The sequence below is a fragment of the Anabrus simplex genome, chromosome 2, assembly GCF_040414725.1.
Source record: "Anabrus simplex isolate iqAnaSimp1 chromosome 2, ASM4041472v1, whole genome shotgun sequence".
NCBI classification, from domain to species: domain Eukaryota; kingdom Metazoa; phylum Arthropoda; class Insecta; order Orthoptera; family Tettigoniidae; genus Anabrus; species Anabrus simplex.
In genome coordinates, this window is record NC_090266.1 from 46723282 (window position 1) to 46750290 (window position 27009).

The following is a 27009-nucleotide window of genomic DNA, read 5'->3' on the forward strand; positions in this document are numbered from 1 at the left end:
CTGTCATCTTTCATTCCAGCAACACTTTCCAATATCATTTCATTCCATCTGTCATCTATTAATAATTTCCCTAGAGGAGTGCGACTGGCTTCGGCAGCCGGAACAATTCCTATCCTCGCCGCTAGATGGGGGCTTCATTCATTCCCTTCCTTACTCGGTAAATGACTGGAAACAGTTTTTGTATTTTCATTTTCAAACTGGATGTAGTATAACCCGCATTTCAAAGGCCGTAGGTAATCATTAATTCCTGGTCTCCTTTGGTAGAGAAGGCTGTGCTAGGGAACTCTATTATTGGAGTTTACTCGAAAACGTGTTTCCGGCACTGGCACACTTTTCCATCTTCGGTCCTCAATTGTAAAGGAACTAAACCAAAGACCTATTGCCTCACCATTCATCCAAGGAGTCGGACCATTTTCAGCGCTCTGTAGTATCGGTAGCGCAGTGTCCCTTTTCAATACCGTACCATAGAAGTGATGAGGGCTTCAACCTCTAAATTCAAGCAGCCTCAAAAGTACACATGTCAGTACATGTTTTAATGCGGGTTTTAAGAGCTCAGAAAAACATTTCAAAGCGCTGAATATATTCTGTAACACAAATTAAAAATAAGAAATCTCAATGAACGTTTGCAAACGGGAATAATTGTGTGTTGGAAGATTTTACATGACATCAAGCTAATGAGATATCGATTTAATGCCCAATCTGTGTACTTGCCTCTCTCGCACTTAGGCTATTGATGTTATAGACGTGAACATGTGATTTTTAGTCCGTGCAATTAGCAAGCAAAGCTCCGTATTGCTAACAGCGAAACAAGCATTACGCAATATCAATTCCTTAATGATGACATAATTGCTTACAGGAAAAAATGACTAGTACAAGAAGTAAGTTCTATTGATCGTATTATTATGATTATTATTATTATTATTATTATTATTATTATTATTATTATTATTATTATTATTATTATTATTATTATTATCATGGTATCTTTCTTTCCTTCTTAACCGGTTTACCCTACACAGTTGAGTTTTCCTCCGGACTTAGCGAGGGATCCCACCTATACAACCTCAAGGGCAGTGTCCTAGAGCGTAAGACTTTGGGTTGAGGGAATACGACTGGGGAGGAGGAACAGAACCTCGACCAGGCGGCCTCAGCTGCTATGCTGAACAGGGTCATTGTGGGGGTGGGAAGATCGGAAGGGATGGACAAGGAAAAGAGAAGGAAGCGGGCGTAGCCTTTAGTCAGGTACCATCACGGGAGTTGCCTGGAGAAGTGGAAAACCACGGGAAACCACTTCAAGGATGGCTGAGGTGGGAATCAAACAGCCTCTACTCAGTTGACCTCCAGAGGCTGAGTGGACACCGTGACAGGCTTCGTACCACTTTTCAAATTTCGTGGCAGAGCGGGGAATCGAACCCAGACCTCCGGGAGTGTCATCAATCACAAAAACCACTATACCACAGAGGCGGTTATTATTGTTGTTATTATTATTATTACTATTACTATTATTATTATTATTATTATTATTATTATTATTATTATTATTATTATTATTATTATTATTATTATTATTATTATTATTATTATTATATCTGCCTCTGTTGGCAAAAGAGTTGTTTGTAAGGATAATATCTAGGAAGAGGAGGTGATCAATATTGGCGAAGTACTGAAATTTTCCTATCATAATAAAGACATTTACAAAAAGATACTAAAGTTTAAACCTACTGTAGAAAAGCAGCTGGGGTTGGTAACGTTTCTGCGGATTTATTAAAGGAAATGAGTTGGAATGTAGTGCCATATCTGAAATATCTATTTGATTACTGTTTACATGTAGGAGCTAGTACCGGCCCCCCGAGGGTAGCATGCCTGCCTCTCACCTGGAGGCCGCGGGTTCGATTCTCGTCCGGGTCAGGGATTTTTGCCTGAGGGTTGGTTTGAGGCCCAGTCAGCCTACGTGATTACAATTGAGGAGCTATCTAACAATGAGATGCCGACTCTAGTCTAGAGACAAGAATAATGGCCGAGAGGATATGTCGCACTGACCAAGCGTCACCTCATGATGTGAAGGCCTTCGGGCTGAGCAGCGGCCGGTTTTTTAGGCCAAAGCCCATCATTGCTGAACTGCCATGAGATTTGTTGACGAAGCCATACCAAACGAATGGAGAGTTGGTACAATAGTCCCAGTGTATGAAGGAATAGGCGATAAACATAAATTACAGACCAGTCAGTTTGACATGTGTTGCAGGTAAACGCTGGAGAAGTTTTCTTTCTGATTATATTAGGCATGTTTACGAAATTACTAACTGGTTTGATAGAAGACAGCTCAGGCTTCGGAAATGTTATCCCAGTGAGGCTCGACTTGTAGGATTCCAGAAAGTTATAGCATATATGTTAGATTCACGAGATCAGATGGACTTTAATTCTATTAACCTACAGAAGGCTTTTGGTAGGATAGATCGTGCCAGATTGCTGACGAAAGTGAGGTCTACTGGACTAGACAAAAGTGTGCTTGAATAGGTGGATACATTTCTAGGATATAAAACTCAGAGAAGAGTAGGTGAAGCGTTATCTGATCCGGTAACGATTAACAAAGATTCTGATAGGGCAGTATTATTGTAACTTTATGTCTGTGTTTTTAATTGGCTTTACGTTGCATGGAAACAGATAGGTCTACGGCGACGATGGGATAGGGAATGGCTAGGAGTGGTAATGAAGGGGTCGTGGCCTTAATTTAGGTACAGCCCCAGCATTTGTCTCGTGTGAAAATGGGAAACTACGGAATGATGTTGTACGGAGTAGAGTAGTAAATAAGATACAGGTTTGAAAGGGGCTGCAAAAAGACCTCAACAATTTTATAAGATGGACAGCAGATAACTTTCACCAAGACAAAAATATCTCTCAGTTTTAATTGCTGTGATGATGAGACTGAGAACTCTCTATTATCATTTAATAGGCCTATATAGGATAATCTGTCAATAAATGTTGCCTTGGTTTGTTTCACTATCATAGTATTTCGTGATTTCGGGTCAGCTAATGGTGCATTAGAGTTCTTGTGATTTCTCTAGTTTTTGCTTAAACCCATTTTGCGAAGGGTTTTCCACATCTGTGTAGTAATGTGAGCGTTCAAAATTCCATGAAATGATTAGCCTATTATTATTAACGAAATACATGATTACTTCAAAAAATACAGCAAGCAATTACACAACAAATGTATGTTACAAGGAATTAATAATTTACGTCCAACTAACTATTTCTTATGGTCTGCGGACACACCGACGTGTCAGAATTTCGTGGCTGGCGTATTTCAGTATCTTCAGATACCACTGGACTGAGCCGGGATCGAACCTGCCACGTTGGGGTCAGGAGCCAGCGCTACTTACAACGACTTACAAGGAATTATTGCATAAGAAATTACAACTCATCAACTCAGTAAGTTAATGCACTAAACATTTTCTAATTACTACTTGTAAAATTCCATTACGTGTAGAATAGCATAATAACCGCAAGGAAATCACTTACAAATACACAGATAAACTAAATCAATCCTATGTCTCAACACTATGACTTACAGTGACTTACTTCCAACTTCTTCTTCTTAATCTGTTTACCCTCCAGCGTCGGTTTCTTCCTCGGACTCAGCGAGGGATCCCACCTCTACCGCCTCAAGTGCGTTTCAGACTCTGGGTCTGGGGATACAACTGGGTAGGATGACCAGTACCTCGCCCAGGCGGCCTCACCTGCTATGCTGAACAGAGGCCTTGCGGGGATGGGAAGATTGGGAGGGATAGACAAGGAACAGGGAAGGAAGCAGCCGTGGCCTTAAGTTAGGTACCATCCCGGCATTTGCATGGAGGAGAAGTGGGAAACCACAAAAAATCATTTCCAGGATGGCTGAGGTGGGAATCGAACCCCCCCCCCCTCTACTCAATTGACCTCCCGAGGCTGAGTGGACCCCGTTCCAGCCCTCGTACCTCTTTTCAAATTTAGTGGCAGAGCCGGAAATCGAACCCGAGCCTCTGGGGGTGGCAGCTAATCACACTAACCACTACACCACAGAGGCGGACTAACTTAACAGTGTAAATACAACACAGTCACATAAATGTTTACATACAATTTACAGGATATTGGAGTCGTGTCATGAAACCTCGTGTTTTGGGGGGAAAGGCCCTAAAATTGCTTTAAGTAATGCTGCTCAAGTGTCTCATTTACACAGAAGATGGACTTCTTTCCCAGAATATGTTTGGTGTGTATATCTGTAGATATACTGTATGTCCTTTTATTTCCCGTGTAAACTTTACGCGAAAATATTGAAATTACTAACGCGGCTACTTTTCAGGGGATAAACTTAGAACTGGGGTTAACTCGTCATTTAGCAGAAATTAGTACAGTATAAGATAAATAAATAAATAAATAAATAAATAAATAAATAAATAAATAAATAAATAAATAAATAAATAAATAAATAAATATCCTCAACTTCAATCAGTCAATCACCACTGATCTGCAGATTTCCTACCTCTTCTTTACCTGATATTTTCTTAAAGAATTGCAAATAATTTAGAAATATATTGAACATCGCCTTTGATAAATTATTCCAGTTCCTAACTCCCCTACCTCTAATTACAACTTTATCTTCATATTGTGATCTTTCCTACTTTTTAAAACACCACTCAAACTTATTCGCCTACTAACGTCGTTCCACGCCTTCTCTCCCCTGACATCTCTGAACATACCACGTAGTCGAGCTGCTCATCTCCTTTCTCCAGGTCTTCCCAGCCCAAACTTTGCAACATTTTCCTAATTTTACTCTCTTTTCGGAAATCACTCAGAAGAAATCGAGCTTCGTTTCCTTGGATTTTTTTTCCCGGTTCTTGTATCAAATAATCCTGGTGATGGTCCCATACACTGGAACCATACCGTAGTTGAGGTCTTACCAGATACTCTTATGCCCTCTCCTTTACATCCTTACTACAAACCCTAGATACCCTTATAACCATGTGCGGAGATCTGTACACTTTATTAACTTCCAGCACCCGATGGCGCCAACTTGGAAACGTTCACACTTGAACACTCCTCTTCGTCAGTTCTTCATGTCTGACAGTGGAAATAATGTGGCAGTCTACAACCAACTAAACAACAACCTTGGTGCTTATTGAAGTACAGGACACATATTCCACGTGCCCCATTACTGTTATTTCACCTCAACTTGTCAGAAGAAGAGAAACCTGCATGGCAAGGTTATTCCACTTAGTGTGTAAGATTTATGAGAGAGGAGAAGTTCCATCCGATTTTCGGCAGAATGTTGTTATACCTATTCCCAAGAAAGCCGGTGCTGACAGGTGTGAAAACTACCACACCATTAGTTTAGTAGCTCATGCCTGCAAAATCTTGACACGTATTATTTACAGAAGGATGGAAAAACAAGTTGAAGCTGAGTTGGGAGAAGATCAATTTGGCTTCAGAAGAAATGTAGGAACACGTGAAGCAATCCTGACTTTACGTCTGATCTTAGAGGATCGAATCAAGAAGGACAAGCCCACGTTCATGGCATTCGTAGATCTAGAAAAAGCATTCGATAATGTTGATTGGACCAAGCTATTTAAGATTCTGAAGGTGATTGGGATCAGATACCGAGAACGACGAATTATCTACAATCTGTATAAAAATCAGACTGCAGTGATAAGAATCGAGGGCTTTGAAAAAGAAGCAACAATCCAGAAAAAAGTGAGGCAAGCCCCCCCCCCACTCCTTTTCAATGTTTACATAGAACAGGCAGTAGAGGAAATCAAAGAGGAATTTGGAAAGGCAATCACAATCCAAGGAGAGGAAATCAAAACCTTGATATTTGCCGATGATATTGTTATTTTATCTGAGACTGCAGAAGATCTCGAGAAGCTGCTGAATGGTACGGACGAAGTCTTGGGTAAGGAGTACAAGATGAAAATAAATAAGTCCAAAACAAAAGTAATGGAGTGCAGTCGAACGAAAGCAGGTGATGCAGGAAATATTAGATTAGGAAATGAAGTCTTAAAGGCAGTAGATGAATATTTTTACTTGGGTAGTAAAATAACTAACGATGGCAGAAGTAAGGAGGACATAAGATGCAGACTAGCACAAGCAAGGAAGAGCTTTCTTAAGAAAAGAAATTTGCTCACTTCAAACATTGATACAGGAATTAGAAAGATGTTTTTGAAGACTTTCGTGTGGAGCGTGGCATTGTTTGGAAGTGAAACGTGGACGATAACAAGCTCATAAAGAAAGAGAATAGAAGATTTTGAAATGTGGTGTTACAGAAGAATGCTGAAGGTGAGATGGATAGATCGAACCACAAATGAAGAGATACTGAATAGAATTGACGAGAGAAGATCGATTTGGCTAAATTTGACGAGAAGAAGAGATAGAATGATAGGCCACATCTTAAGACACCCAGGACTTGTTCAGTTGGTTTTTGAAGGAAGTGTAGGTGGTAAGAATGGTAGGGGTAGACCAAGGTATGGATATGGCAGATTAGAGCAGATGTAGGATGCAATAGTTACGTAGAAATGAAAAGGTTAGCACAGGATAGGGTGGCATGGAGAGCTGCGTCAAACCAGTCTATGGACTGATGACTCAAACAACAACAACAACATTGCGTAATCGTATGGCCAGATATGATGAAAGGGTAATTTGTTATGTAATTTTGATTAGGACTATATTACGTAGGGAATAATTATCAATTGTGTTACTATTTAGGTATTTACCTTCCACATAAATAATTCAAAAATCACACGAATTAAACGTTTTGTGAATAGTTTTGTAAATTGATAAAAACGAAGTTCAAGCGATGGTGGATGCCTATTTCACGAAATAACGCTAAAATTTGGTTCCTTTTCACGTCACTGGTCATAAATTAATGCAAAAGTATCATGACTCTAATTATCAGCTGTAACTTCGGCACTTGGTGGAGTGATGATCTGTACGTCCGGCCACCTTAACCTATCCTCCACGTACGGTTGGTGTCAGGAACGGATCCTTTCCGTAAAACGGGGCCATGTACACGTAACGTGCTGTCACCAGCAGAGTGGGGAGAAAAGACCAGAGAGAAGCAGAGGGACCCTAAATGTGGACGATCCTTGTGATAATACAGTCAACATCAAAACGGGACACACTGTGAGCTAGCATTCGCGAAATGGTGGGTTATAATCCCACCGCCGGCAGCCCTGAGGATGCTTTCCGTGGTTTCCCATTTTCACACAGGGCAAATTGTAGGGCTGATCCTTAATTAAGGCAACGGCCGCTACCTTCCGAATCCTAGTTAGTGCCACGTTAAACCACCAGCTAAAGGGAAAAGACAAATCTGATAGGTCACATTTCCAGAATTCTGTCGTGTTTCACGAGACTGCCCGTTTTTGTACCGATCAGAGACATGTACAGTCATCAACCTCTAAGAAAATACAGCTTGTGTCAAATGAGAGTGTGAATTGTATTCCGATATTGTAATCAAGTAAGTCTAAACAACGAACATGGAGTTAGTCGAGTTGTTAACTCTTTAAAGAAGTTGCTTTTCGGTTTATAACATTTAGCCATCCTCTATTTTTAATCAGTCATTACTATTATTGTTTTTAATTTTACTACATACATACGAAACGATGTGATTAAATGTATCTTAAGGATCTTAAGGATAACACCCACCGAACCACCGAGACAGTGGCATCAAGCAATTAAGGTTAAAATCACCGAGCAAGTGTCTCTTCGGTTTGAGTCAGGTAGCTATCAGCTTGCATTCTGGGTTGGCAGCCCTGAAATGTGGTTTTCTGTGGTTTCGCATTTTCACACCCGGAAAATGCCGGGGATATATCTTAATTAGGTTTTCGGTCGCTTCCTTCCCACTCCTAGCCCTTTACTATCCCATTGTCGCCTCAAGACCTATCTGTGTCAAACTGTTGAAAAATGGTTAAACTTATCGACCCGCATGCGAATTTAGCCATGGAGACGGACGAGTTTTTCAGTGTGCCAGATCATAAGGAAGTGATTATCGTACGAGTGCCTCCCATCATCAGACCGGCCACAGCTCTGAACACGCAGTTACAGGTGTCATCAGTAAACAAGGTTGTAAAGGAAATGACCATTGTACCATGGTCGATAAGTCAGCACTCAGAAAAGTACTAGACTACGCCAAAAGTCAAAGCAAAGTCTTCTGTGTACAGCCCAAGAAGGCCAGTGTTTATATTACTCGCAGGTTTCTCATGAAACACACGAAAATATACGGTAGGCTAATATGCACCAATACCCTATAATACCGTACTGTAAAGTGATGCGTATTCTAACTATAAATGTGGGTACTCGTTTAACACGTATTTCCTTACCACGAACTCCTAATTTTCCGTTTTCTGGAATTCGTGTTAACGTGGTTTCATTGTAGTATTATTATTATTATTATTATTATTATTATTATTATTATTATTATTATTATTATTATTATTTGTATCAATTTAGGAAGGCTCGGCTTGTGCCGGTAACATAATGGGCTGACTCGGCCTAAGCAAGGAGTCACCCTCTTGATTATGAAACTACAGGTACATATATGTACAAATATTTACAACAGAAATAATTACAACATATACATTTATACAATAAATACAAACAACTTCAGACTTCTTATGTCCCCGTTTTGGGAATCTGTTCTTCAGTATTACTGGAACTGCGACCTGGAACTTCATGCTGTTTGGCGTGAGTCAGGGGAAAAGTCGTTCGTAGGAACTTTCTCACAACGTGGCAAGTGCTCAGGAGGGTGGCTTTCTGTAGTTCTACGTATGTGTGATGATGCAGGTTTAATGCGGCCAGAGAGCTGTGCAAGCATTTTGGAATAACACCGGTACATGATATTACTATTGGAACTGTGGTGACTGATTCTAGTTTCCACAGGCGTTGTATTTCTATTGCCAGTTCTGTGTATTTTGATATCTTTGTGACTATTGTTGTTTGCAGATTGGAGGTATTTGGACAAGCAATTTCTATAAGGGATGCGGATCTTTTTGATTTATCGATTAGAATAATATCTGGCCTATTGTTGCTGAGCGTGACATCGGTTATGACTTCTCGGTCCCATAGTAGTTTATATGAAGAGTTTTCGAGAATTATTATTGTTATTATTATTATTATTATTATTATTATTATTATTATTATTATTATTATTATTATTATTATTATTATTGATATTTTCATTTACCAGTTAAATAAATTATCTATCTATATACAACTTCACCACTCATTGATATAATTGCAGGACAGTATGTCGATAATCTATTCAAAAGAACGCTTCCCAGTCAAATCCATGATATTTCCTACAAGCAAGCTTTTAATTTTACGGAACTCTTGATGTGATAATAGCCACGGGACGTCTAGTCACCTGCTGATCCCGAACCGCAGGTGAATTGTTAGTTTCAAGAATCCTACATGCATTACCTGGGTTGCGAACTGTGCGATGTCATTTCCCTATCAGCCCCACCTCCCATCTCATGTTACTTTTGGCCAGTAAAATAGATGTGAGGTTCAAACTATTTATAAAAGTAGGATACCTGGAAAGTTGTTCATCAGAAGCCTGACCTATAACTCGCGTGCCCTTTAGCGAGACCGTTCTAGCGATATTTCAACCTGAAGGATGCATTGCGGGTCAGTATTCGTAGGAACCATAGACGTTTCATCACCACTACTGCAAACAAGGTGGGATATTGGTGAGGATTATTATTATTATTATTATTATTATTATTATTATTATTATTATTATTATTATTATTATTTTAAGAGGCCAAACATCGAGGTTATCGGTCCTAGTCTACGTTCAAGAGGTGAATTATTAATTATTATTTCTGTTCAATCTTTCTCTTCACCAGCTTACAACATAGTCGCTACAGCTTTGTCCAGGCCCACAAGTGTTCGATGGAACTCATCACAGCCAAGAAGTACCATGCCACTTCACACTTCTTCAGTTGTAAAATGTAGCGACGATTCCACAGAACAGCGAAACACAAAGTACATTACGGCCAAGAGGGGAAATTAATTTGTTGTTCTGTCTTTTATTCGCATTGGTTATTAGTGAAACTTCAAACCTTTACGTAAAAATAGAAACAAGAGACTTCCGCTTCTTGGATGAGAGATTTACATCGCTATTATAAGACAATCTCCTCCTGTATCCCTCATTTACTAACTCTGTTTATCAAGAAGTGCCCGACACCATACATGTACATACATACTGTTCGCTTCTGGTTTTTATATCTGGCTCGTTTCAATCTGTATTTGCTTTCTAGTTGATATTAAATGTTCTTATTATTATGAAAAATGAAAACGGAAATCCACATTCTGTTTCCAGTCATTCTACCGGGTCAGGAATGGAATGAATGAAGCCCCCATCTAGCAGTGAGCATAGGAATTGTGCTGGCTGCCGAAGCCTGTCGCGCTCCTCTAGGGCAATGATTAATGAATGACACGTGAAATGAAATGATATTGGAGAGTGTTGCTGGAATGAAATATGACAGGGAAAACCGGAGTACCCGGAGAAAAACCTGTCCCGCCACCGCTTTGTCCAGCATAAATCTCACATGGACTGGCCGGGATTTGAACCACGGAACCCAGCGGTCAGGGGTAAGTGCGCTGCCGCCTGAGCCACGGAGGCCCACTTTTTGTTATTATTATTATTCTTATTCTTATTATTATTATTATTATTATTATTATTATTATTATTATTATTTATTCGCTAATTATCCAATTAGGAACCACAATGTTTCGTTGTACATTCTGGCGTTTATAATTTGTATTGACACAATTCTCATTGTAGTGAATCATCCATATTGTGTAGTATTCCCTAACTCGAAGAAAAAAGTGGCTTTACTCTATTGTCAGTCAACACTGACATACTAGCATATTTCATCAATGACTTATTAACTCATGAAATTTCAGTGACTAATGGAAGAGCTTTCATCAGAATGAATTTAAAGATACCAATATAAACATGATACTCCTGCTTCTTTCTTTTAGTGGTCAGTCATCTTTTGAATACTTCGTCCAGCAAGAATATTACGATAACTGTAAACATATTTTAACATACAGGGACCATGTTTGTATAGCGCAGGTCTGGACATTATCTCCTGCATTATACTCCCATGTCTCGTTCTCCTCACTGGGGGACTGAAGTTAGTAATACGACACTTCTTACTAAACGACTGTATAGACATAGAGTAACTAGACCGCATTAGCTGAATGTACAAATTTTTACGCGAAATGGGGCATATTAATTTAATATACATTCAAAATGGATATGTTGTTGTGTTAAATATCTATCAAAATTTGCCACATCACCTATATCATCTTTATATTTGTGTACCCAAGGTGCACCGAGAACCCTGCCGCTGATGCTTCAAGAGCGCACACGCTCGCCAAACGCTCTCCTAAATAAATCACCTAATATCTCAGCCATTCTACAGCAACAATGACTTTTCCAACAAATTGTAAGCATATTGGTTCATGGGCAAGGAAGAGTAGCTCTATGAGATATTGAGGGGAAATAATGACATGGTTTATCTATCACAGTAATAATTTTAAATCAGGCGTTTCATTCAACTTCAAACTTTCAAATAGTGGTCCATCGAGGAGTTAGGCTGTACAGTATTTTTTTTTCATTCTGTAAGTAGTGAGGTATTCCTCTGCTGCTGGAAACTAGAATTGTTCGCGCTGAGGTATTGAGAATCTCATACTCACCCGAGCGGTAGAGGCAGGCGGCGAGGAGCGCCAGGGTGCCGAGTGGTCGCCACATGCCGACTGACGGCAGGCCGCGGGGCTCTTCTGGCGCGCTTTCCGCGGCGCCACCGCGCTTGCGCCGATCATTACAGCTCTGGTGGCTGTTTACACGCTCCAACGTGTTACTCAATAAAAGGAAACATGAAGGGGAGGAATGTGTCAGCGGGATCCACAGCTTCATCTTCCAATAACGCGCAGCAAATTGGCATCTGCTTTAGTCAGTACCTCATGGGAGGGGGAGGGAAGAGGATGCTTATTGTATCTGCCGATAAGAAACTGCCTTTCAGATCGATTAGAATCACTCAAGAACGTCATTTCTTCGCTAAATGAAGCCAATATTTACGCAATTAACAGAATCTCCTCGTTGTGAAAGAACCATAGCACGCGCGCAAAACTTTCAGGAGCTGAACGTTACGATACAGTCTACTAAAGGGGAAGCAACAATGGCCGGAAAACCAGTAGTGGCGAGGTGCGAAAGTTCCCCCCACCCACCCACTTTGTGGAGAAAACATCACATTTTACCGAGCGAGTTGGCCGTGCTGTTGGGGCGCGCAACTGTGAGCTTGCATCCGGGAGATAGTGAGTTCGAACACCATTGTCGGCAGCCCTGAAGATGGTTTTTCGTGGTTTTCCATTTTCATACCAGGCCACGGCAGATTCCTTCATTGGTTACTTTCGCTGTCACAGGGGCTGGGTGTATGTGTCGTCTTCATCATCATTTCACCCTCATCACAACGCGCAAGTCGCCTATGGGAGTCAAATCAAAAGACCTGCACCTGGCGAACCGAAGTCCTCGGACGCATCCCGGCACTAAAAGCCATATGCCATTTAATTTCATTCCTCTCCTCCCCCCCCCCCCGACTTGTAATTCCCCATCACCGCTACTACTAAACCCATAATGCAGATCGGAGAACCCCGGACACATTAGCGCCGACTGGGAATTAGAAGTATGGAAGGGAGGGGATGTACACACAACAGAAAATACTGTGCGACTGTGGAATATAGTGGGGGGTGGACAACAAAGCTACATAAAGGTAGGTTTCTGATGCTTTCTCAGGGAACTTCAACAGAGAAGTAATGGTTTGACAATTCACCAACTTAACTGCAATAATAATAGGTTTTTTTAAGATTTTGATTCATTACTATCCAATAAAAGTTTAACGAAAAGAAAAACACACATGTTCCCAAGTAAGGTTTTGTGCTTTCAGATGCTAGCCTTACTTCTACAAGCTGCTGCCCGAATCTCCACTACTTGCTGTGGCGCTGTACGATTCCGTTATCTGCGTCGAATGTCATTTTGTACCCATTTCCGCCAAGTATTTGTTAATATCACTTTCTACAAAAACAAGTCCTATTTCAGGAGGTAAACTCTGTGGTTCTGTTCTTAGAGACATTTTAACGTTGAATTCAAATCCCGTTTTAGTTTTCATCCATCAGGGATAATGTAAGAGTAATCCGATTTTTAATTTATTTTTAATATTTTATATCATGTATATAGCTTTAATTTAGAACCATAGACGTACTGACAGAAGTTCAATGAAGGGGCCCTATAAAAATTAGGTGAGTAACAGAATGTGATGATTGAAGTGATCACATAATGTTCTCACTTTTTAACAGTCATTCACAGGAATGCTTAAAAAATCGAAAATATGGACAGAAATTTGCCATCTCAATGTTTCATGTCTTATTTCTTCCTTTTGCACTGGGCATCCTTCTTGCCCCGAATTATATTCTACCAATAATCGGCTAACATTGTGGGCTTCCATTTCCTTTCATACATTTTTTCCGTGGTAATTACGTCTCTATGAAATCATTCTCCGTGCTCATCTGATACATCACTACAACTCTCTGGAAAGAAGTCTTGCAAAGACATGTTGCATCCTAAAGCTTGATCATTTCTTTCACAAACTCTATATTTAGGGTCTCTTCTACTTCCCAGGCTCGCTCTTCTTTCTCACACATACAGACATATCGAACAGAAACACAAAATAAGAGAATATTCACAGGAATCTGAAGAAGCCAAATAAATACATTTTAAATTGGTAGAATTCCTTGCATTCTCACTGTAATTTTGAGGCTAACATACCACACTGTCTGAAAAAGAATCAGATATAGTAAAGTTAATGATGCCAACTATTTCATTTTCTTAAAGTACCATATTTGCCGAAAACTGTGAAAACAGATTAATGGAAAACTATCCCTTATAGCGAAATTCTGATTTCAAATTTGAATTTAGAAATGTAAATTCCTTTAGAACCATATATTTTCATCCCAGGAATAGAACCATTGTAGAACAGCGTATTTAAAAAATTATGGAAAGGATTGATCAATAGACAACAGGTTTTGTATAAACAGCTTTTTTGTAGAATTCCTAGTTTTAGGTGGCCAAAATGAAATAAAACATAATACATGTAATAAAAATGGAATAAAATATTTCTTCTCCCCCTCCCCACCCCTAATAGCCACCACTGCCCGGATATTAATATGTGTGTCTCATCCCGGCTCATAGTCGAAAATTTACTGGACAGTGTTATTTATTACGTCAATCGTTTGATGTGTGTATTTAAGATACTAAGAGGATTGGCTGCGTGATATGACCTGCGTAACTGTGAGCTTGTATTCGCGAGATTCATATTATTATTATTATTATTATTATTATTATTTTTATTATTATTATTATTATTATTATTATTATTATTAACACATCGCAATTGGGAAATATTCCGGTGGCAATGGTCACTTGCAGTAGTGTGATAGTGATAATTCTGTAAAGTTAAAACATAATTACCCAAAACAACAACAACAAGAGTACAACAACCGAGCTCGATAGCTGCAGTCGCCTAAGTGCGGCCAGTATCCAGTATTCGGGAGATAGTGCGTTCGAACCCCAGTGTCGGCAGCCTTGCAGATGGTTTTCCGTGGTTTCCAATTTTCACACCAGGTAAATGCTGGGGCTGTACCTTAATTATGGCCACGGCCGCTTCCTTCCCACTTCTAGCCCTTTCCTGCCTCATTGTCACCATAAGACCTATCTGTGTCTGTGCGACGTAAAGAAACTTGTAAAAAAATCACACACAAGTAAAATATTTCCGGTGCTTAACACTACAGATGGGTTCGAACTCCAGGATCGGCAGCCCTGGTAATGATTTCCGTGGTATCCCTTTTCACAGCAGGCAATTGCTGGGTTTGTACCTCAATGAACGCCTCGGCCACTTCCTTTCCTATTCCGTCGTCGCTGAAAGCTAATCGGAGAAGGTGCGGGAATAAACCATCAGAAAAAGCATATTTCACATCATTTAGACCACACTAACATAGGGCAGGTTTTCGGGGACCCGAGGGGAGAAAGTATTACGACTGGGAAGACGGAGACTGGCCGTTATTAAGGTACAGCTTATAGTCACTAGCTGGGTGTACAAATACAACGTCAAGGCTGCCGTCGGTGGGGTTCGAACCTATCATCTCCCAATGGCAAGCTTAGAGCTACAGGATTCGTACAGCGTGTCCAGCTGATTAGGTACCGTTCTCTCTACATCAAAATGCCTGATGGGAGAAAAACAGCTGCCTAGAAGGTAGTGCAGTAGAACCTCGTTAATCCGGATCGCATTAGACCGACTTCGCTTAATGCGGACAGCCGTTTAATAATAATACATAAAACAAATTACAGCATAAAGCTGAGTTATGAACGCCGAAACTGAGTAAAATTAAAGACCATCTAAACATTGTCTATAAATACATTGAAGATAACAACGATGAAAACATATCTGCATATTACGAACATCTGAGGACTCTGCGTGAGTTAATTATTAAAAAAATAATGTCAAAGGAAGACAACAAAAGGTGCGCACTTTATTCAAACCAGTAAGTTTGTTAAATGTGGTCAGTGAAGGTGTGCCTTGATTGCCATGTCCATTCTGTATTGTGTATTGTGTATTGTGCATTGTGTAAGGGCTAATACTGTATTGCATTATATCTTGTATAGTAAATAAACTTTGTATTTCTTAAATTTAATATACTGTAATGTACACATTCTTTTTTACTAATAGAGTGTTCTTTCCATTGAATTGCTTGTTGTACTCTAGTTGTTGTAGTGGTGTTGTAGCGTAGTTAGGTTTTAACTTTACTTTAATAATGTTATTTGCTTTACGTCCCAGTAACTACTTTTACGGTTTTCGCAGACGCCAAGGTGCCGGAATTTAGTCCAGCAGGAGTTTTTACGTGCCAGTAAATCTACAGACACGAGGCTGACGTAATTGAGCACCTTCAAATGCCACCGGACTGAACCAGGATCGAACCTGCCAAGTTGGTGTCAGAAGGCCAGCGCTCAACCGTCTGAGCCACTCTGCCCGGCAAGTTTACTTTATTATCACTTGTAATGTTAAGCACTGTATATACTTAACAATGTTTAACTAGTAGTATTTCTTTCCATGGAATTGCTTGTTGTTCTTTTGTTGTTGCACTTTTGATGTTGTTGTTGTTAGTTAATTATGTTTTAACTTGACCTTATTATCACACTACAGTAAGTGACCATTGCCACTAGGATATTTCCCAGTTGTGATGTATTGGTTAATAATAATAATAATAATAATAATAATAATAATAATAATAATAATAATAATAATAATAATAATAATAAAACGATGATAAATATATGGCCGCCTCTGTGGTGTAGTGGTTAGCGTGATTAGCTGCCACCCCCGGAGGTCCGGGTTCGATTCCCGGCTCTGCCACGAAATTTGAAAAGTGGTACGAGGGCTGGAACGGGGTCCACTCAGCCTCGGGAGGTCAACTGAGTAGAGGCGGGTTCGATTCCCACCTCAGCCATCCTCGAAGTGGTTTTCCGTGGTTTCCCACTTCACCTCCAGGCAAATGCCGGGATGGTACCTATCTTAAGGCCACGGCCGCTTCCTTCCCTCATCCTTGCCTATCCCTTCCAATCTTCCCATCCCCCTACTAGGCCCCTGTTCACTATAGCAGGTGAGGCCTCCTGGGCGAGGTACTGGTCATACTCCCCAGTTGTATCCCCCGACCAAGAGTCTGAAGCTCCAGGACACTGCCCTTGAGGCGGTAGAGGTGGGATCCCTCGCTCAGTCCGAGGGAAAAGCCGAACCTGGAGGGTAAACAGATGATGATGATGATGATGATAAATATATACCTGGGCTTATTTCATAAGTAATTTTGTTTTATAAGGACTTCCCTTACTTCGGACAACCTAGAGCCCAAATTAATCCGGATTAATGAGATCCTGCCAACGGCCGTAGCCGTGTTGAAACACCGGATCACGTGAGATCTCCGAAGTTAAGCAACATTGGGCGTGGTCAGGAGTTGGATGGGTTGCCACGCGCTGTTGGTGGGGGGTAAGGGAATGGAGGAGTGGAAAGGAACTGGCCACCCTACCGCACGTAAACTCCGGCTCAGGAACACCTCTGCGGAGGTTCGAACCTGCCTTCGGGCAGAACAACCCTTACCTAATGAGATCCTGCTGTAATTGCATTCCACAAATTTGTCATTCGTGAGTTCATAGAATGTTTCAAGCAGATTCTTGCACAAAGGGCAGTGATTGAAGAGCGTCACAAACGATCACTTCATTCGGTATGGTAAATAATTCAGTCCGATCTGACGTGTCGTGTATGGCTATGCTGTGCCTCGTAGTTTTCGGGCGTAGCCCGTATGCATGGTACCATCACGGAATTCGCATGGAGTTGTGGTAGTAATCCATGTCTAGGAAGGCCGGTGGTGAAAGATTAACTCACTCCTTTTAAACACTGAGGGAATTAAATAAAATCCTACACACACCTCGGTACCGTATAACACGCGGGTACATCAATCACTACTGATCTGCATTTAGGGCAGTCGCTCAGGTAGCAGATTCCCTATCTGTTGTTATCCTAACATTTTCTTGAATGATTTCAAGGAAACTGGAAATTTATTGAACATCTCCCTTGGTAAGTTATTTCAATCCCTAATTTCCCTTCCTATAAACGAATACTTGTCCCAATTTGTCCTCTTGAATTCCAAATGTATCTCCAGATTGAGACTTTCCTACTTACAAAGACACCACTAAAACTTATTCGTCTACAAATGTCATTCCACGCCATCTCTCCACTAACAGCTCGGAACATACCACCCAGACGAGCAGCTCGTCTTCTTTCTCCCAAGTCTTAGCAACCCAAACTTTGCAACATTTTGTAACGCTACTCTTTTGTCAGAAACCACCCGGAACAAATCGAGCTGCCTTTCTTTGGATTGTTTCCATTTCTGGAATCACATAATCCTGGTGGGGGTCCCATACTCTGGAACCATACTCTATTTGGGGCTTACCAGAGAGTTGTATGCCCTCCCCTTTACATCCTTACTACAACCCTCAAAACACCCTCATAACCATGTGCAGAGATCTGTACCCTTTATTTGCAATCCCATTTATGTGATTACCCCAATGAATATCTCCCTTTACATTAACACCTAAGTACTTAATGATCCCCATAAGGAACTTTCACCCCATAGAAGCAGTAATTAAAACTGAGATGACTTTTCCTATTTGTGAAACTCACAACCTGACTTTTAACTCGTGTTTATCACCGTACCATTGCCTGCTGTCCATCTCACAACATTATCGAGGACTTTTTGCAGTTGCTCGCAAACTTATAACTTATTTATTACTCTATACAGAATGCTTTCTCTTTTATTCCACTTCTTTAATCATATCATTTAAGTGTAATTCAGCAGCTCCTTCCAATATCGTTTGCTGCAGCTCAACCTACGTGAACATGGTTATAGGGGTGCTGTTCCCCTGCACGCGTACTGTATGGTACTAATGTTCAGTTTGCATATTTTTGCACGCGATTCTGAACCCTAGCGAAATGTCATATCATACGTTCGCCAAACATGACGCCTTGAAATCATAGCAAGCTCCTTTTACCATGTAACTGTGTTAATGTGCCGTGCCTCGTGACTGGGTGTAACGAAGAGGGGAGTCAATGCATAAAACTAGGCAGCAGTGCAGTAATTAATGTTTTAAACCACGAACCGGATGACGTATGTACTCTTGTCGTATTTGCAGCATTTTCAAAGCAGTGCAGCGTACCTGATGCGGTAAGGCGTTCGCGTAGCAATCGACGGAATGTGCCAGCGGCGGATTGAATCCTGCATCGTTCAAACACTTTTGAATCGGTATAATATTTGAATACGTAAACACAGGCCCACGTTTACCACATTCAAACAGTAGAATGTCGCTGTTATTCATCTTGTGCCCTGCGCATACTCCGCTGCTTAGGGCCGTAATGTACTGTAATCTCTCCTGTCATTCGGCATGTTTTTCACAGAGGAATACGTTGCCATGCTCCTCATTTATGGGGAAGCAAGACAACGTATCACCCATACTATCTTGAGCTACACCAAGAGCTCCATGGGCGGGATTTCGAAGCTCGAATGGAGTTCTGTCGGTTGCTATTAGTCAGGCTGGACAATGATGCAGCATTCGTATCGCATATCTTGTTCTGGGAAGAATCGCGCTTCCACAATAATGGGAACGTCAATCGCCACAACATGCATTATTCGAATCCGGACAATCCTCACTGGGTGCGACAGGCGGCACATCAAGTACGATGGGGTAAAATGTTTGTTGAAAAATCTTGGGGGATCGATTGATTGGACCCTATTTCTTTGATGGCCATTGGACGGGCCCACGCTACCTGCACTTTCTGCGTCAGGAACTCCCACTGCTTCTGGACGATGTGCCCTTGCACGATCGTTTGACGATGTGGTTCCAACAGGATGGAGCTCCACCACATTCGACTCTCCCCGTTCGTAACCATCTGAACGAAGAACTGCCAGGGAAATGGATAGGACGAGGAGGCCCTGTTTCTGTGCCCGCCAAATCACCGGATTTAACGCCGTTAGACTTCTCCTCGTGGGGACATTTTTAAGAACATAGTTTTCACTTATTCATAAAAATGTAAACATATTCTGGGATGGGTTTAAATCAACTGTTGAGGAATGTCAAAACAGGTTTGTACCTTTAAATGTGGTAAGAAATGGTAAACGCCCACTTTATTATCAGAGAGAAATAAAGAGACAAAGGAGGTGCAGATTGGAAAAAAATACATTAAAATGGCTGTGGAAGTAAGGACCTTACTAGGAAATTGAATCTAGCAAATAAGTCAGCTTAATATAACATGATGGCAAGCGTAATTGGAAGTCATACAAATTTTAGTGAAAAATGGAAGTGCACATCGTTGATGATTCATGAATTATTCTCATCACCCTACTCACCTGCTCGGGCAGCAAGTGATCTGTTTCATGTTTGCTCGGTTTTAGCACACGTCTTTCTGTGTGTTGTGTGCGTGTTTCCTGACAGAATCTTGATAAGAGAGGAATATAATTATATAAGTAAGACGTGGAGAAGAAATGTGAGGCACAATTATAATGTATTCACAATGGAAATGAAGCCTAGAAAACTGATGATTATGGGAAATGATCATTTGGTTACTTTCTACAATGATTCAAAAAATCTAATGAGTTAACAAAACAGTTTTCTGAAGCCAAAGTCGTGGGTACACTCTAAGTTCGTAATTTCTGCTAAAAATTAGTTTAAATTCTAGATATAAACTCCAACGGCGAACAAAATATATTAAAAAGGAAGTTTCATCATTGCGTTCCTTCTTAAAATTTCCTTCAAAATAAGAAAAATGATAAATTTAGTCAACTGGAAAAAAATTCAAAAGCAACACAAATATTAAGTTTTTATTGACCTTAACCTTAAGAAACTTATAATGGGCAGGAACAACTTGATTAATCTCATGTGTGGACCTTACTGAACAAATAAAATAATAAAACAACTCTCAACCTGAATTATACTCAAAAACCAAATGAAAAAGTGTCTAACGATAGAAATCCAGGTCTAACAAAGCACAAAGTCAAAGATGCTGGTAAAAGAATTACAATCAAATAACTTTGCATGACCACACAGAATAATTAACAAAGATTAAAAGAGAACCGAAAATCAATCCACGATTATCCACGAAATATCACGAGTTAGTAAACACTGGCGGAAATACGCAAGATAGTACACAAGTGCATGAATTCTTCTTCTTCTTCTTCTTCTTCTTCTTCTTCTTCTTCTTCTTCTTCTTCCACCGCTTTTCCCACATCTGTGGGGTCGCGCATGTGGATTTGTACCCGTTTTACGGCCGAATGCAATTCCTGACACCAACCCTATATGGAGGGATTTAATTACTATTGCGTGTTTCTGTGGTGGTTGGTAGTGTAGTGTGTTGTCTGAATATGAAGAGGAAAGTGTTGGGACAAACACAAACACAAACACCCAGTCCCTGGGCCAGAAAAATTAATCACACTAGATTAAAATCCCCGACCCGCCCGGGAATCGAACCCGGGACCCTCTGAACCGAAGGTCTCAACGGTGACCATTCAGCCAATGAGTCGGACAACACAAGTCCATAAATATCAAACATTATAAGCAAGAATAAACAGCAAGGGTTACGTTTATCACTAAATACTTTCCTAAAGCTTTATTCTTCTCTTTTGCTTGCTAGTGGCTTTACGTCGCACCGACGCAGATAGGTCTTATGGCCACGATCGGATAGGAAAGGCCTAGGAGTTGGAAGGAAGCGGCCGTGGCCTTACTTAAGGTACAGCCCCACCATTTGCTTGGTGTGAAAATGGGAAACTATGGGAAACGATCTTCAGTGGGATTCGAACCCAATATCTCCCGGATGCTATCTCACAGCCGCACGCCCCTAACCGCACGGCTAACTCGCCCGCTAAAGATTATTATTATTATTATTATTATTATTATTATTATTATTATTATTATTATTATTATTATTATTATTATTATTCATTATTATTATTAATAATAATATAATAATATTATATTATACATTATATTATATATTATATTATTATTATTATTATTAATATTAATATTAATATTATTAATATTATTAATATTAATATTATATTATACATTATATTATATATTATATTATTATTATTAATAATAATAATTAATAATAATATAATAAATAATAATAATAATAATAATAATAATAATAATAATAATAATAATAATAATAATAATAATAATAATATTGTACCGGGGTATTCTGCTAAACGCAGAGGTGAAAGAAGCTGCGGGTTTGAATGGATCTATCTTTGACAGTCAGAAGACTCGTTTAAAACTTTGAAATAAAAATGTTAACAATCAATTCGCTTTGCGAAAACAGGATTCCAGTTACAGAACTAGTTAGTTAGATCGAGTACAAAGTAGGTAACATTGGGGACCTGAGCCTGTCGCTCTTTAAATTGACAATTTAACAAGAGCACTGAGGTTCCTTCCTGACACATTCAAGGAGAAAGATCTCCCAATATTATTTTACAGGATATTTCGAATTAATTATCAAGAGCACTTTTGCTCCAAGATATTACACGTTCCGGCCTTCCAAAGGCACCCAGTTTACTTTACAAGAAAGAGCCTATGTGCTCTACCAGTTCTACCAAGGGGACTGCGCTCCCAAACTCTTACAGCCTACTCAAGGCACCCTTTAACTTTTACATTGGCTCAATAAGCTTTACAATTTCTGGACTGTGTAGGCATGACCTAAATGAACAAGACCGTATTGGTAGTCTTTTAAGTTTACATGAAAGAAATATTACAGGCGTACTGGGTACCCATTCTACCGGGCCTTCGTGGGAAATAACAGGTTCAATTACTGGCTCCAAAAATCAAAATGTGTGGAGGCGGAAACTTGCGCTCCTTGGAATCAAAGGTTAAAACCCTACTTGGGTTTGTGGTCCGATGACGCAGGGGCTAATCCCAAACTACTGAGGTGACTAGATGGACAAGTTAATTTACACTGACTGACAGAGCAAATGCAACACCAAGAAGGAGTGGTCAGAACTTTATGCCAATTGCAGGGTAGACTGACGTCACTGAGGTATGCTTATGATGTGAAATGCGCCGGTGTGCTGCGCACGTAGCGAACGATAAATGGGACACGGCGTTGGCGAATGGCCCACTTCGTACCGTGATTTCTCAGCCGACAGTCATTGTAGAAAGTGTTGTCGTGTGCCACAGGACACGTGTATAGCTAAGAATGCCAGGCCGCCGTCAACGGAGGCATTTCCAGCAGACAGACGACTTTACGAGGGGTATGGTGATCGGGCTGAGAAGGGCAGGTTGGTCGCTTCGTCAAATCGCAGCCGATACCCATAGGGATGTGTCCACGGTGCAGCGCCTGTGGCGAAGATGGTTGGCGCAGGGACATGTGGCACGTGCGAGGGGTCCAGGCGCAGCCCGAGTGACGTCAGCACGCGAGGATCGGCGCATCCGCCGCCAAGCCGTGGCAGCCCCGCACGCCACGTCAACCGCCATTCTTCAGCATGTGCAAGACACCCTGGCTGTTCCAATATCGACCAGAACAATTTCCCGTCGATTGGTTGAAGGAGGCCTGCACTCCCGGCGTCCGCTCAGAAGACCTTCATTGACTCCACAGCATAGACGTGCACGCCTGGCATGGTGCCGGGCTAGAGCGACTTGGATGAGGGAATGGCGGAACGTCGTGTTCTCCGATGAGTCACGCTTCTGTTCTGTCAGTGATAGTCACCGCAGACGAGTGTGGCGTCGGCGTGGAGAAAGGTCAAATCCGGCAGTAACTGTGGAGCGCCCTACCGCTAGACAACGCGGCATCATGGTTTGGGGCGCTATTGCGTATGATTCCACGTCACCTCTAGTGCGTATTCAAGGCACGTTAAATGCCCACCGCTACGTGCAGCATGTGCTGCGGCCGGTGGCACTCCCGTACCTTCAGGGGCTGCCCAATGCTCTGTTTCAGCAGGATAATGCCCGCCCACACACTGCTCGCATCTCCCAACAGGCTCTACGAGGTGTACAGATGCTTCCGTGGCCAGCGTACTCTCCGGATCTCTCACCAATCGAACACGTGTGGGATCTCATTGGACGCCGTTTGCAAACTCTGCCCCAGCCTCGTACGGACGACCAACTGTGGCAAATGGTTGACAGAGAATGGAGAACCATCCCTCAGGACACCATCCGCACTCTTATTGACTCTGTACCTCGACGTGTTTCTGCGTGCATCGCCGCTCTTGGTGGTCCTACATCCTACTGAGTCGATGCCGTGCGCATTGTGTAACCTGCATATCGGTTTGAAATAAACATCAATTATTCTTCCGTGCCGACTCTGTTTTTCCCCAACTTTCATCCCTTTCGAACCACTCCTCCTTGGTGTTGCATTTGCTCTGTCAGTCAGTGTACAATTTATGAGTGAAAAACAGTTACAAGATCGTAGTCACCTCAAGATTAATTGAAGGGGATTTCGATAGGGTAACGCACTCTCTATCCCAGGTTTTTAGTGAAGTACTTTTAACTTTCGATACTTGAACTTTTACATGAGAAGGAAGAAAGTTTACATATTAGTAAATTGACTGTTACAAACTTAAAGATAGGAAACTTCCAATCGAATCAGCTTACGAAGATAACCACAGATATAGAAAAATGGTGGCCATTACCTTAGCTGATGTTCTGCCTGCCGATGGGTGAGGCCTCCGCCTCCTCTCTTAACACACTCACTCAGTAACGCGACGATTAATAAGACAAGTTAGCTCGAAAAGGCGTCAGCATTTATACCCGAGAGGAAGGTTCGAGAAGGCTCTGGACTAAAACCAGACACACTCTCTCACTTTATTTGCAGACAAAATAGGTACAAGAAGCGTTTGATTGGCTGAAAAATAAATACACAAAATGTATGATTGGCCAGACTCCAAACCTGGCGGGATGAGTAAGAAGTGTTGCAAACCTTGAAGTATCATTAATAAGGAAAGTCAATTCAGTTCAAAAAACCTGTGGCGGCCTCTAGTATTAATATATGTGTATAAACTCATATATGTGTTATAAACTCCTTGAACTTTGTTAGGGTTTCGAAGACTTTTATATATTGATGTTCTGTGCTTCTAATATTATCTTTATTCTCTCTGATTATTATTCATGTTTTTACTTTCGTCCCCACGATAGTTGGAGTGTTAATTAAACACATTAATACACCATCTCTGTTCTATTATTCAAGTACATAATCATCATCAATAACTACATTGGTGACTCCCGACGTGATATTAAAATACGGCGCGGAACACATTTTGTGGTTAGTCAAGTGTGAAAATGACCGATGCCAGCAACGAAACAAATCCACCGTGAACAACAGTATGGAACGAAGCGGGTATTGCTCGCATTTCAGTGAAGATTCCACCCATCTGGAAGAAAAACATAAAGGTATGGTTTCTTCAAGTTGAAACACAGTTTACTATGTTGGGTATCACTAACGAAACCGCGAAATTTAATCATGTTGTTGCGTCTTTAGAAGCGGATATTGTAGAATTAATTTCCGAATTTTTATCTCGACCACTATCTACCACTCCGTTCACATAGCTTAAAGCACGACTAATTCAGGAATTTGAAGAGTCAGAGAAAAGGAAAGTGACGAAATTATTAACAGAATTAGAATTAGGTGATAAGAAGCCAACTCAACTCTTGCGTGAGATGCGAACTTTAGCCGGTACGCAAGTCAAGGACGATTTCTTGAAAACCATATTTATGCAGAGGCTTCCTGTTACCGCACGTTCTATATTAGCTACGAGTAAAGATGATCTGGACACCATAGCCACTATGGCTGACAAAATCGTACAAATTTCGCAACTGAGGTTAAATGTTTGTGCTCAAACCGCGCAGGCACCATCCATCATTGCAGTCGATAAAGTAAATGATGTCAGTAACGATCGTATCTCAAGACTAGAAATGCAGATCACTGAATTAACACTGAAAATCAATGAATTGAAAACGTTGTCACGTTCTTCAAGAAGTAGCTCACGATCATCTCGTTCCTCACCAAGAAGGTCACGAGACAGGTCCCGATCAGCCCACTCTTTTAATCCTAATGGGGCACTATGTTGGTATCACTTTAAATATCGCAGCAGGGCAAAGAAATGTCAAAGCCCATGCTCATATCAACCACCTTTCGCTCAGAATTCTAACATGCAGTCAAACTAAAACGCTCCACACTAGCGGCGGCAGGTGATCGGAGTCATATTTCACGCCGCCTATTTCTCACAGACAGAAGTAGCGGAAGTCGTTTCCTGGTCGATACCGGAGCTGATATTTCTGTTATTCCACCTTCGGATAGTGATCGCCCAAAAAAGACAGATCGTAAACTTTATGCAGCAAACGGCACTGGTATTAACATTTACGGAGAGCGTCTACTAGTACTCAGTTTGGGTTTACGGCGCAATTTCACATGTAAATTCGTAATTGCAGATGTGCAATCACCGATTATTGGAGCCGACTTCATTCACCATTACAACCTTATCGTAGATCTAAAGAACAGGCGACTCATTGACCCATTAACATCAGCCGAGACACCTGGCACATTGATTAAAGTCTCGGGCATAGAAACAGTTTATCTAATGCCACCAGATCAAAAACATGCTGACATTCTAAAGAAATTTCCCAACTTGCTCCATGAAAACGTCCATTTCGACATCCCAGATACCTCTGTTTATCATACCATTGTCACAGAAGGACATCCTGTAGCAGCAAAGGTACGACGACTACCACCAGATAAACTCAAAGCAGCTAAAGCAGAGTTCCAACAAATGATCGATATGAAAATCTGCCAGCCATCAAAGAGCGCCTGGGCAAGTCCCCTCCATTTAGTTCCCAAGAAAGACGGATCCTGGAGACCTTGCGGAGACTACCGTGCTCTCAACTACATCACCAAGCCTGACAGGTGTCCTATTCCTAACCTTCAAGATTTTAACAGCCAACTACATGGAAAACGAATATTTTCAAAAATAGATCTGATCAGAGCTTATCATCACATCCCTGTACATCCGGACGATGTACCTAAGACAGCAGTGATAACTCCATTTGGTTTGTTCGAATTTTTGTGCACCCCGTTTGGACTCCGTAATGCGGCTCAAACTTTTCAAAGATATATCAACAGTATACTCAGAGACCTCGATTTCGTGTACTGTTATATATATGACATCCTAGTGGCATCACAAGATGAAGAAGAGCACAAGAAGCATCTTCAAATGCTTTTCGAACGACTCAGTAAGTTCAACATCAGAATCAATCTGAACAAGTGCATTTTCAGTTCAACAGAAGTACCTTTCCTGAGATATGTGATACCTGCAGAAGGAATCAGACCACTACCA

The 27009-nt window shown here is 41.0% G+C and overlaps 1 protein-coding gene across 1 annotated transcript in view; it reads right to left on the reverse strand.

Moving 5' to 3' along the window:
- The window catches only part of LOC136864935 (neuronal acetylcholine receptor subunit alpha-7), a 1331175-nt gene extending 1319426 nt beyond the window's left edge, over positions 1-11749 (reverse strand). Inside the window, exon 1 of the mRNA XM_067142346.2 lies at positions 11731-11749. The gene's annotated coding sequence lies outside the window, so the exon portion shown is untranslated. The remainder of the gene's footprint in view (positions 1-11730) is intronic.
- Positions 11750-27009: the final 15260 nt, after the last annotated feature.